Raw genomic sequence first — 13,848 nt, 5'->3', positions numbered from 1 at the left:
TTGTGGCATGACGAAGTGGAGGAAGAAGAGGAGGAGGACGAGGTCATTGAACTCGTGAATGTGGAGAGTTCGGTGGAGGTGATTGACCTCGTGTCGGACTCAGAAGAGGAGGAGGACCCGAGTGAGGGGTCCAGCATTCCTGGAATCTTCTGATTCGGCTTGCAGGATAGTCGATGTCCCCTTTTTGTTTTGATGGGGGCTGTGTTATGTGGATTTTGTATATGTTTAGTGGCGATGTAGTTTCCGCCTTTGTTGACCTTATATGTATGACTAATTATGACTTAACCATTCATATGAATTGTGTTATTCAGGAAATTGTGAATCAGGTTAAGTTATCATTCGATAACGATAAGTTGATTTTCCGCATTTGAGTTACTTAAAGTGATGTCCCGGAAAAGGAAGGTTTTAAAAAGAAAACAATTTTATACATCCCCATTTCAAAAAAAAAAAAATACCCATTTTTCCGCAATGTTTTTTAGAAGTATTTTTCGGGGCATTACATAATGTTTATGCCCATACATAAACCCAAATAGAACAACCATGATCGAGACCGAAGAAACCCCAATTGATTTCATGGTGAAGAAGAAAAGCATACCTTGATTAGCCATTTAGAATTTTGATTAGCCATTTGGAATCTCGAAGGTATGAGGGTGTGATGATCTTCTAGATGTTAGAGCGCCTGATGGTTTTCCTTTGCTTCTCTAGAGGGGAATGAGAAAGCTAAGTTCCAAGAGTGTTGCTTGATGATGTTGTTGCCTTATGGTTTTCTGGTGGATGTTGTAACCCCTTATGGACAACTCCTTATGAAAATCCCTTTATTCTCATCAGTCACTCAACTTAAAACCCGTTGCTCTACAAATGAGGACCATAACCCATAAAAGTAACCGAAACGATTACTACTTAAGTTGCAATAGTTCTAATTCAGTCCCTTCATCAAATCAGAAATTGCCTGAATGTATCTACACCTATAATATTTCATGTCACATATGCCCTTAGCCACCAAATTAATTACTGAAGATCATTTTATATTTTTGGCTAATTAAATAATGGTCATAACAAAATTATAGAATTATCTGTGACCCATAAATTGTCAGAAATTATAACAATATTGTGTCTCTCCGTGTATCATGAGTTATTATTGGTTGAAAAGAATGCAGTTAAAGTAAAAATATAAATATTAATTATTTTTCTAAATAATCACAGCTTGTAGTACATATTGTGGAATAGAAGATATGCTCCCATGTGGATAAGTGCATAATTAAACACCATGCAACCCCACAATCCAGCCACTCTGAGTGACACATGGACTCTCTCTCCGTATGTCATCCAGTCAGCCGATGGCAACCATTCCAGACATGACACATATCCTAGTTTATCTTGCACATGTATCTTATGTTTACCATTTTTCTTTTAATTTTGGTTACTTATTATTAAACAACCTCATTTAAAATGTGTTTACAAATAATTTGTGATTAAAATTAACCAATGATAGATTATAGGTATTTTAAGTAATATTAATATCAAACAACAATTTAATATTAATAGTAATAATCTTTTTTAGGATAAATAACAAAAATGAATATAATCCCCCATTTTAGCGACCAATTAAAATATTTTCTTGTAATTAAATAAAAATCACCCCAAATTAAAAATAATCGGAGTTTCTCATTATAATAAAAAAAAGAAAATTAATGAAATTACTTTCTTTTGGAAAATATCTTATATTTTATTATTATTATTATTTATATAACTTTTTTGGGATTAACAAAAAATGGAGGAGAGTCGTGTATCACTTCTCATCCTTATATTATCATCGAATGATTGTATTGTGACATTTGTATTTACTTGATTTAAGTCCTAATTAATATTAATATCTCTTAATTAAATTAATTATAATTAACAACAATAATAGTAAAAAACAATTCTCTAATAAACAAATATCAAAATTAAACATGTATTTTGTCATAAAAAAATATAAATGACCAGTCAAATTCTTTGTCGCTTATGCTCCTAATTAAAACACTAAACCAACAATCACTTTTCAACCTAAGAACTAGTAGCATTGATTTCCTATCCCTCGTATGGATATGAACAAGACTTAATTTGTCAAACACAACAAAAATAAATAAAATTTGTCACTTTTTCTTTAAATAATTAAATAACCAAATAACTTTAAAGTATGAAATAAGTCATGCAATTCAGTAAACAATATCATTTAAAACGAGTTGTTAAGGTACTAATATTTTTCTTACTCCGCAACCGACTAACAAACTTGAATATCAAAATCCAAAACTCATTGTTATCATTAAAGATATATATTTGAACAAAAGAATACAACTAGCAAGAATGTAAAAATATACTTTATATGTAGCTTCTGTTCATGGTTTAGTTGGGTTGATGATTCATCAGATTGCTTCTGAAGGAGCTTGTCAAGGTTAGAGAGGTATAAGAGGGTGGAACCAGCGGTGGCACGTGATGTGTTCTACCATAGCAGCACACAATCTTCTTATTTGAAATATGTGAAGATTGTGTGTTGGTATGGTAGAACTTACCATATGCATCCACATCATTTTGTTTTTGTTGATTAATTGAATCTGAAGAAGAATTAAAAAAAGTGTTATTTAATTCAGACGAAGAGATCGTGAATGGTGTTGGGATAGAGTTTTATGTAAAATATGGTCAAAATTCATAATAGCAAACAATCAAATTCATTATCTTCATTGGACTTTCTATATTTCTCTATTCATGATGTTAATTGCTTAATCAAATCCCTAATGTTTTACTCTGTCATGCACATGTGTAATGTGTTGGTACTATTTGAAAAAAACTATTTTAAGCAAGCATCATATTGTTTAGAATACAAATATAGGAATGAGAATAATATTATATATATATATATATATATATATATATATATATATATATATATATATATATATATATATATATATATATATATATATATATATATATATATATATCTAATTTTTTGAAGAGTGGGTTATATTGATGGTGTTGAAATAGGATCTTGAGTAAATTATTGATTTATTTAGTAGAAGTAGCATATGCATTTTACATCATAAAACAACGGGAAAAATGCATAAAACTTCTCTAAACTTTATATGTAGTATGATGAGAGCTTGATTAGTTCAAATGTTTTTTTTGATCGGCGATCACTTCAAAAACTATCTAATCAAAAAGGGATAAGGTCTCTTCCAAATAGATTTTAAGTGTCTAAACTTGCATTCTTTAACTCAAACTAAAACTATTATTTTGATCAAGGTTAAATTTGTTACCTAAATTGATTTGGTTTCAATTAAATCCAATATAACTTGTATCTAGTTGTTGTGTCTGATTATAAAATCAACATGAAATAATGTAACATTGTTGTTTAACTTATTTTAGCCTCAAATAAACCCTCAAAGGTGATTGAATTTTCTTGGGAACTATTACCTATCTCCACACTCTCCTTTGGATAATGAACACAAACTTTAGGAGCTAATTAATGAATAAGAACAATTAGGATTGACCATGTATGACCTCTATCCTTTTGGTATTTGAATTTGAAGGCTTCATGGTTTAAACATCTCCTCATAACATGAGATAATTTATTTCCTTCAGTCAGTAAAAGTATAACATATGTACTATTTTGTTTAGTTTTAAAAATATTTTTTTAGAAAATAATTAAATATGATACATGTCACGATTTTATTGACTTGAGGAGATAACTTATCCCCTTATACAAAGAGATACATTATTATATATATATATATATGCACATATACAATGTTTTAGACTTTAATCTTAATTCAATCGTTTCCCAATTTATCCAAGTGTAAGTTATAAAATGTATATTCCTAAATTTACAAAACTTACATAAAACAAATCCTAGTGGCGTTATAGTAGGTGTCATTTACGCATTTGAAAAATATTTTTAATTTTTTCTCAACATATCAAAACATGAGTCATAAAACAAATTTGATGCAAATTAAATAACCGTGGCTAAACCGTGTCGTTTTATTTTAAAGCGATTTGTAACTTGAATATACCTCATGTTTATTGATTAGAAGAAGTTAAATTGCTTTTACATTGATGCAATGGTCATATATATAATGGATGATCTTGCTTGAGAAATAAGCTACCTATTCAATTTAACTAACTAAACCGAATTAACTAACTTTTGACTAAGTAAAAGGCATGTGCTTAATAATAATGCACACATGTTAAGAAAGGTTCAGTAGAGCTTGGATTTGGTTTGCTAAAAACACTTTTGGTGTCCCATGGGGTCTGTGATGACCGAGTAGGGAAAGCTAACTGGTGCACCATTTGGTCCCCATCATGTGTGCCAATATGTGCGCCTGATCTTGTCTTTGTGCCTGTGCTTGGTGCATCAACCTGCTAGTCTACCCAAGCCTGTGTCTGGTGCTGATGTATCCTGATGCAGCCTGACCATGCCCATGTCCTGGTCCGCCTGATGCTTCTGGTGCGCCCGATGCGCCTGGTGCGCCCTGACTGTGTAATTCTGATGCGCCCAATGCGCTTGGTGCGCCCTGACCGTGTGATTCTGGTGCACCTGGTGCGCCCTGACCGTGTAATTCTGGTGCGCTTGATGCGCCTGATGCGCCTGGTGCGCCCTGACCGTGTATTTCTGGTGCGTCCTGACTGTGTTGCTGATGGGCGAAGGTGACCAAGCCTGACCGTGCATTCATGTAATAATAACTTGACTCTAATACCCCCTCACAAACTGGATAGTATATGTTGATTACTCCCAGTTGGGACAAAAGGAAGGAGAAATGAGAGGGGTCTAGAGCCTTGGTTAAAATGTCTGCACATTGTTGAGTTGTTTGTATGGGCAGAAGATGAAAGAGGTTGGCTTGAAGACGTTCTCTAACAACATGAAAATCAATGTCAATGTGTTTGGTACATTCATGGAAAACATAGTTGGCTGCTATGTATCGTGCAGAGTCATTGTCACAGTACAACATTGCTGGTTTCTTGAATGGGACTCTAAAGTTGTCAAGTAAAAAGGTTAACCACTGAATCTCACAGGATGCGGCTGCTAATGCCTTGTATTCTGCTTCAGAGGATGAACGAGCCACAGTGTCTTGCTTCTTGGATTTCCAAGAAATTAAGGAATTGCCAAGGAAAACACACACACCAGTTATGGATTTTCTTGAATCAATGCACGAGGCCCAATCTGAGTCACTAAAAGCCTTGAGTTGGAGAGGAGATGAGGTGCCCTAGAATAGTCCTTGTCCTGGACTACCCTTGATATACTTGAGCACTCTGGTCAGAGTCTTATAGTGAGTATTGGTTGGATTACCCATGAATTGGCTCAATTGTTGGACAGCATAGTTAATGTCTGGCCTTGTGTTGGTGAGATATAGTAGTCTGCCCACTAACCTTTTGTATGCAGGTGGATCCTTGAATGCAGCAGAGTCACCTTGGTGAAGTTTTGTGGTTTTGATAATAGGTGTTGGGACAGGCTTTGAGTGAATGAATCCTGTGTCTAAAAGAATATCAAGAGCATACTTTCTTTGGCATAAAACGATGTCATTGTTAGATCTAGCAACCTCTAAACCAAGGAAATATTTAATAGTACCTAGATCTTTGATCTTAAATTGTTTATCCAAGTGGTGTTTAACAAATTCAATTTCAGTGTGATTGTTTCCACTAAGGACTAAATCATCAACATATATAAGTAAGGCAGTAAAATAATTTCCAGTAGTTTTAGTGAACAAGGAGTGATCATGGTGTGATTGAATATATCCTAAAGAGAGAAGAGTTTGAGTTAACCTTGTGAACCATTGTCTACCTGCCTGTTTGAGTCCATAGAGGGACTTATGTAAGTTGCATACCTTGTTGGATTCCTTGCATACAACTCCCTGTGGTAGATTCATATAAACATCCTCACTTAGCTCACCATGAAGAAATGCATTGTTGACATCAAATTGATGCACAATCCAATTCTGTGAGGCAACAATGGATAATAACAACCTGACAGTGGTGAGTTTAATAACACGGGCAAATGTTTCAAAAAAATCTATGCCCTCTGTTTGACTAAAACCCTTAGCCACAAGTCTGGCTTTATATCTCTCAATTGTCCCATCTGACTTGTATTTAATTTTATAGACCCATTTAGAACCAATGGGTCTCTTGTTGGGGGGGGGTCAACCAATGACCAAGTTTTATTGAGCTAAAGGGCATTGAGCTCATGTTGCATTGCTTCTATCCAGTGCTTACACTGAATGGCCTGCTTGTATGTTTTGGGTTCAACATTGGTGCTAGTGGAGATGAGATGATTGAGATGATAGGGTGTTATATGTTCATAAGACAGGATGGAAGAGAATGTGTGTTTGGTGGTTCTGCAAGGGTCATAAGAGTCAAGGGCATTTAGGGAGCATTGAAAATCCTGTAAATAAATATGGGGATTTTTGGGTCGAGATAAGCGTCTAAGGGCTTGAGTGTCATCAATGTGATGGGCCTGGTTAGCTGTATCTTCACTGGAATCCTGACCACTACTCTCACATGTTAGGTCATGAGAACTTTTTCTGCTAGTGTCTTTTGTAAGGGTGAGAGGCTCTGCTTGCAAGTCAGGGAGTACTAGATCATCCTCGGGTTTATTCGTATTGTTGTCTCCTAAGAGGTTGTTGGGTTGATAAGGGAATATGTGTTCATGAAACACAACATGCCTAGAGATGAAAATTTCTCTGTTTCCTAAGTCAAATAGGATATAGCCCTTGGTAGTTGGCTTGTAACCCAAGAAAACACATTTTCTTGCTCTAGGGTCAAGTTTGGATCTATTTTGGGTTAAAGTGGATGCAAAGCATAAGCACCCAAAGACCTTGAGTTCGAGCAGATTGGGTCTTTTGTCATGAATTAGCTCATAGGGTGTCTTAAGCTTAAGGACAGGGCTAGGTAGTCTATTTATGAGGTATGTGGCATGTTGTGCTGCAAAGGACCAAAAATTCCTAGGCAACTTAGATTAGAGGAGAAGGGTGCGAGTTACATTTAAGATGTGCCTATGTTTTCTCTCAACCACTAAGTTCTGTTGGGGAGTCTCTACACAAGAGGTTTGGTGGATTATGCCTCTTTCTTGATAGAAGTTAGGCATATGGAACTCATGGCCATTGTCACTCCTTATGATTTTGACACCTTTGTCATATTGAGTGTGAACAAGTTTGACAAAGTTTTGTACGAGGGTTCTTACCTCTGATTTGGACTTCATAAGGAAAATCCAAGTATGCCTGCTATGATCATCAACAACGATGAGGAAATACCTGTGACCATTAATAGAGCTATTTGCTATAGGTCCCCATATATCTATGTGTGTCATATCAAAGGGACGTGGAGTTCTGTTCATTTGGTTAGGAAAGGGCAATTTAGCATGCTTACCTAAGTAACAATAATCACAAACATTCGTAGAATCAAATTCAACATAATCAAACTCTTTGCATAGCGAATTCAATACAGTATTGGAGGGATGCCCAAGTCGAAAATGCCACAAGTCAAAGAAATCAACAGTATTTAAAGCATTTACGTTGTGATGCAATTCACATTTATTCTTAGAGAAATTACTTAAGATGTACAATCCATTTTTAACATCAGCATGTCCAATCGTCCTCGAGGTAATCATATCCTGAATGGAGCAATTCGCATTGTAAAAGATTAGCTTGCAATGTAAAGAGTTAGTGAGTTTGTGAACTGAGATCAAGTTAAATTTGAAGTTAGGAATATACAAAACATCATGCAAAATTAAATCCTTTGAGATTGTTTTGGTTCCTTAGTGTTCAACAAATATCTTGGTGCCATTAGGTAGACCAATGACAATAGGCCTTTTGCTATGGAAGGCAGTGAAGCTTGACAAATTGGGGCACACATGATCTGTGGCCCCTGTGTCTAAAATCCAGTGTAAAGTGTTACCTGTTATTTGATTACCTTCTTGATTCTGATTGCCTTGTGAAGTATTCCTTGGTTCTATGCTTAATTGATTTATTTTGTGACCAGATGGTCCAACTCCCATGCTTTTGATAAGGGATGGTATTTGTTCATATTGATCAGGACTGAAATTGAAGGGCACATCCCTTGAGTTGGTCATCATTTGTTGTTTATTTGATTCTTGCTGTGTGTCTTGGTGTTCTGTTACTGCAGTATTGATTATCCCAGAGTCTTGTCTCGATCTTGGTTGTTGGAAGTTTGGTGGAAAGCCATGCTTGAAGTAGCATGTGTCCAATGTGTGTTTCTCCTTGCCATAGTATGTGCATACCTTTATGCTATTTCCTTTCTGATTCCAAGAGCCTTTCCATGTTCCTCTGCCTCTTGCTTGCATGAAGTTTCCTTTTGGTTGATTGCTCTTAGGTTTCCAAGGTTGAGCTGCTTCTCTTGGCCATGATTGTGTGACATCCTTTTTGCTAATTTGTTGATTCAACAATACTCTCGAGGTGTCTGGTTCATCCATCTGGTTTTCTTGTTGAAGAAGTAATGAGAATGCTTTGTTGATTGTTGGTAGGGGCTCCATAAGGAGGATTTGAGCCTTGGATCTGTTGAATTGATCATTTAGCCCCTTTAGGAAGCATATGACATACTCTATGTCTCTGTGACTCCTCACGCTTTTAGCCAAGTTGCACCTACACTTTACCTCACATGTGCAAAATGGCATTGGTCTTAATGATTCCAGCTCATCCCACAATATTTTCAGGTCAATGAAGTAACTCGAGATGTTCCTATCTCCTTGCTTGATTGAGTGTAACTCCTGTGTTTCATAGCTCCCAAGCCTTCCCTTTCCTTCTCTTCCCCTCCAAAATCCAACTCTCAAACTAACCCTAAGAGACTTGATGTATGATGGAATTGTTGAACTGAGCTACTGCAACTCTCAGAATCAAATTGCAGATATCATGACAAAACCAATAAAGTTGGAGCAGTTTGAGAAACATCGTGACATGCTTGGAATGGTTGAATTTACTAAAGAGAATGAGAAAGAGTCAAGTTTTACTCTCACCTGAGCGAGAGGCTATCACTCAAGCGACAATTCACAGTTTTAGAAGCCAAAATCGATGTGTGTCTCTTGCATGAGCAAGAAGGTGTCGCTCAAGTGGCAATTTACAGTTTTAGAAACCAAAATCACCGTGTGACTCTCGCCTGAGCGAGAGGGGTCGCTCAAGCGACAATTTGTAGTTTTGGAAGCCAAATCGTTGTGCGTCTCTAGCTTAAGCGAGGCACACAATCATTATGCTCACTCAAACGAAACTAAAATGCAGATGCATTAGTTTAAGGAAGAGAATGTTAGAGATATTTTAGTTGTTTTATATTTAGTCGTTTTGTCCTAGTCTTTAGGGAAAATAAAACCCGTTTTTCAGTTTCTTAGCGGCCACATTATAAGCATTGAAGATGTAGTCGGTTACTTTTCTTTTTCTGTTTTGAATAAGGCTATAAATAACCTCAGTTGATCAATACAATGCAATCTTCTTCTTTTCTACTATCTCTTAATTTATGAGATCAAACAGTAGAAACAATGTCTATTAGTAATGTCATGAAAGGACTAGAGAACTATAAAGGGTAACATTACAATATCCTTTATTGAAGTTACTATCAAAACCAACACAAGAAAAATGGAGTTTCTGATTTGCATAATTGAAGAATATTTGAAAGGTTTTTTTATCAAAAGGTGGCCATAATATAATGTAGCATTTAAAAATTAAAACTTAAACGCATGAGACTCATCTCCATTAATAGAGAGAGAAGTGTTATGAAAGTAAAGGAAAAACAATATATATTGATATTATATCATTTTTATTTAAAATTAGATTACATTTTTATCCTTAAAATATACAGAAAAAGTCATCACCCTCTCCATTACAGGAAAAGTCACCTCATTCTCTATTAGTTGAGATGAGTCTCACTCAAACTTAACATACTAATGAGAAAGACTGATCAATTAGATGGGTTCATTAAGTGACTAAAAACACAGCCATTGGTCCTGCTTCAAAGGGTGCATCAACCCCTCATGGTTATGAACATTCAATTTTATCCAATTTTTTATCAAATAGATAAAAATATAAAAAAAAGTTCGAAACAACCAAAGTTCATAAAAATAACTTTTATTTATTAGATATCATGAAACCAACTTTATCTTCAAATCATAATCAACTATTAATTAGTTGCTGAAAGTTTCATTCAAATTTTAAAAAAATTGAGGTGTTAAAAAAAAACAAATACAACCTATGAATGACTATGAGTATAAATAGCATCTCACCTTTTCAACTTCACACATTCTCCATTAAAATCATCAATTGTTACTTGTCTTCCCAAAAGAAACTGATTTCTAAACTTTAACATGCACATTAAGTTGTGATCATGAAATCAATGTTCCTCACCAAAAGCATTTGAAGGAGTTACATTTCTTAGCCAAAAAAATGTCTTTAGCTTCATATCACATTCGGTTATCCTCCCTTGGCAAGAAGTTATAGTCTGAAACAAATGCTAATGGAATGTTATAAAAGTACATCAGTCGAGTCATATATGAAAGGCAATAAATAAAAGGATGTAAATAAAGGAATCATCGTTGTTTGGCATTTCTACTTTCAGTTACCTATTCATAAGCACTCTTAAAAGGGAAATCAAGGCACATTATATTTTGGGGGTAAACCAAGAGGTCTCCATAAACCAGCAAAGAACTACACAATCACTATAAGAGTAGAACAACACACATACTCTTTGCTCTCGATAGATATTCATATCTCACTTTTTTTTACTTCCTCTTTTGTATTCCTAGACAAACACATCCCCTTATCCAACGCATCTTCCTTCATCCAGTTCCTATCACTCCAAACACTCAACTGCAACTTTCCAACCTACAACCTCATCAAAACAACCCTCAATACCTCATCAAACATATACACTGGGATATATTACTTCCTCTATGTCTCTCGGCTATAAGAAAAAATAAGAAAAACAATGAGAATATATTTATCTCCTGGGTAAATGATGTAGAACAAGAGCAAAATATGAGGGTCTTGTTCCATAAACTCCATCCATGACCCAAGAACCTTCTTAACACTCAAAATATGAGGGGAGTGGAGATATTCAAGTACCCCCACCTTAAAGACATATGGTGACATTCTTATCTGAAATTGTGAAGAGATATGAAATGGCAAAATTGGAGAGAGCAAGGGCTGCTTCACCACGTCCATAATGTGTAAGCCTATCGATCACATCCTTTGGATACATCACTTTCATATTCATCCATGTAGGTAAACACTGTTGTGTTCCTTTTTATATATTCTACTATGTTACTATTATTGGTTCTATATTTTGTTATAAGAATAACAATAATGAATATTTCATATAATAAAATATATAAGTGAATATTTGATATAATTAGGTATGGGATTTTTATAGTATGGTGAGGCGTCTCTAACTTTTCTTAAAATGGGAAGAAGATTTACCAACACCGTCTCTATGCTTTTTATTCCATTTAAAAAATAATAAAAAACTATTTCATTACCAATTTATCAAACCAAAAATCCAACCAGATCAAACCAAACCGAGCCAAGCCAAACCAAACTAACTAACAAATTTTTGAACCAGAACTAAGTAGCCTTGATTTTTCTATTGCACCTAGGGATACGTAGGAGCAAAATAATTTCTTGTCATCTACAAAAATAAAAAATAAAAATATTTTGTTTTAGTAATTGAATTTTAAATAAATAATTTTTAAGAGTATAATAGTCTATGTTATTAGTGAGAGTATCGTTTTAATATAGGCGGATATAGTGCTAATACCTTCCCTGATCCGTAATCGACTCCCGAGTTTAGAATCTCTATTCAAAATACCATTTTATCCAAATTGGGCATAATCTAAAGTTTTCTACGTTTTATTTAACCGCAAAAAATGTAGTAGTGACTCTAAATCAATTAGGAGAGGTACTAACCAATTTAATTTTTATAATTAATTTTTTAATAGTAATTATTGTTAGATTTTATACAATAATCACATATATTTCATTACTTTTGATTGAATGAAGATGTTAAGTATGTCCCGTTAAAATCACAAATATTCATTCATACAAATATTTTCATACTATTTTTAGTCAGTATTGATACTTAAAAAAAGAATCACATTTTATAGTAAGAATCATAATCACAATTTCAAAACCAAAACCTTCATTTCTCAACTATAGAATACTATCTCTCATATATTTTTCTCCAACAAAACCCTAGAGTTTGGAAAGACTCACTAAAGTTCATACCATAATCTAAGAATAAAATATAATAAAACAATTACAGTAAGCAATCCTACCAATCATAAGAAGACTAACTTTTATACTATTGAGATTGCAAGGGAACTATGATTGTAGTAAAGATCGCAAAAAAATAAAATAAAAACATCACTCTTTAACTTTTTACAATAAAATTTCTTCTAACTCAAACCTGGATGTAATAAGTCAAATGCTCATTAAAAATAAAAGTTCAAAATCTGTATTCTAAATGCATATTTTCCATCAAGTCTAAACTCTATAAAACTGCAATAAATAAGAAAAAAATATAAACCTTGATCATGATTTTTATTATTATGTAAAAAAACAAAAAAATAGAGGCAAATTCACATCAGATTGGAGAATACATACAGATATTATTATACTAATATTATGATACTATTATTAAATTTAGGAATGAAAACTTAACAAACAAATATTATTGATGAAATTAATTTTTATCCAAATTAAATATTTGCAACGTTTTATCGAGTGAAATAATTGTTTGATTATTCAATAACTTTATTTTTTTAAGTCATTAATCATATCAAATACATACAAAGAATCTTGAACAATAAAATATCATGAACGATCAATGCAGCAGCATCATTCAGTCCCTACCATGTTCTAGTCCATACTATGGCACCACTTAAAAATAAAGAGTATAATTATATGTATTTTAATCAGTTATACCTTTTTTTAATAATTAAATTGTCTATATAAAAACATCATGAACGATCAATGCAGCATCATCATTCAGTCCCTACCGTGTTATAGTCCCTACTGTGACACCACTTAAAAATAAATAGTATAATTATATGTATTTTAAACAATTATACCTTTTTTTAATAGAGACATGGTGAAAAAATTTAGCTAATAGATTTTTAAAGCATCAAATTTTTATTCGAAATAATAAGGAAACATTTTTGAAATTATAAAATGATTTTTAAATCAATAAGGTGTCAAATATGCAAAACTGTATACGAAATAAATGAATAACATCATTCGGTGAAAAACTAACCAAACTAATGTTCTGAACAAAAAGCTAAAAGAAGTTTAATTATTCTTAACAATCAAAATCATTAAACCATCGAAATACATATGCAAGACAATAAAAAGAGAAATACATATGAACAAAAATTTTTAAACGCATAAGCAAATAAGAATTAATATGAATCACTTATATGTATTCGTGGAGAAACGACGAAACAATGAAATTAAGAATAGTTTGATGGAAGTGCTTACTTCTCCCCATGGCGGCTTTCTTCTTCTTCTTGTTCGGCAACGCATTACAAATCCCTTAGAGGTTGGTTTATATTGACAGTGACAAATGGAGGTTGGTTTAAATGAATAAATTATTGGTTGTAACTCAACAAATTCCAAGGGAAGGTGGGTAGTATTTGTTGTAGTAGCATGTTTGAAAGTTAGATAAAAATTGTGCTTCATCTGAAAATGATACACCCATGGCAATGCTGGTTTAAGTAGCAAAATCTGCACAAATATAGAGTTTGAATAAACAACACAATAAAAACAAAAATTGTTGTGATTTATTGGTTATTAACATATTTTATAGTGGTTATGGAAGAGAGAAAAA

The 13,848-nt window shown here is 33.5% G+C and overlaps 1 long non-coding RNA gene across 1 annotated transcript; it reads left to right on the top strand.

Moving 5' to 3' along the window:
* The first annotated feature begins 9,255 nt into the window (after positions 1-9,255).
* On the top strand, positions 9,256-13,525 carry LOC109339808. Its single transcript, XR_002106716.1, has 3 exons — positions 9,256-9,265; positions 9,380-9,392; positions 13,453-13,525. It is a non-coding gene; the product is annotated as an uncharacterized LOC109339808 (long non-coding RNA).
* Positions 13,526-13,848: the final 323 nt, after the last annotated feature.

The sequence above is a fragment of the Lupinus angustifolius genome, unplaced genomic scaffold, assembly GCF_001865875.1.
Source record: "Lupinus angustifolius cultivar Tanjil unplaced genomic scaffold, LupAngTanjil_v1.0 Scaffold_113_27, whole genome shotgun sequence".
Lineage (NCBI taxonomy): Eukaryota > Viridiplantae > Streptophyta > Magnoliopsida > Fabales > Fabaceae > Lupinus > Lupinus angustifolius.
The sequence above is the reverse complement of the archived record's forward strand: the minus strand, read 5'-3'. Positions and strand labels throughout refer to the sequence as shown.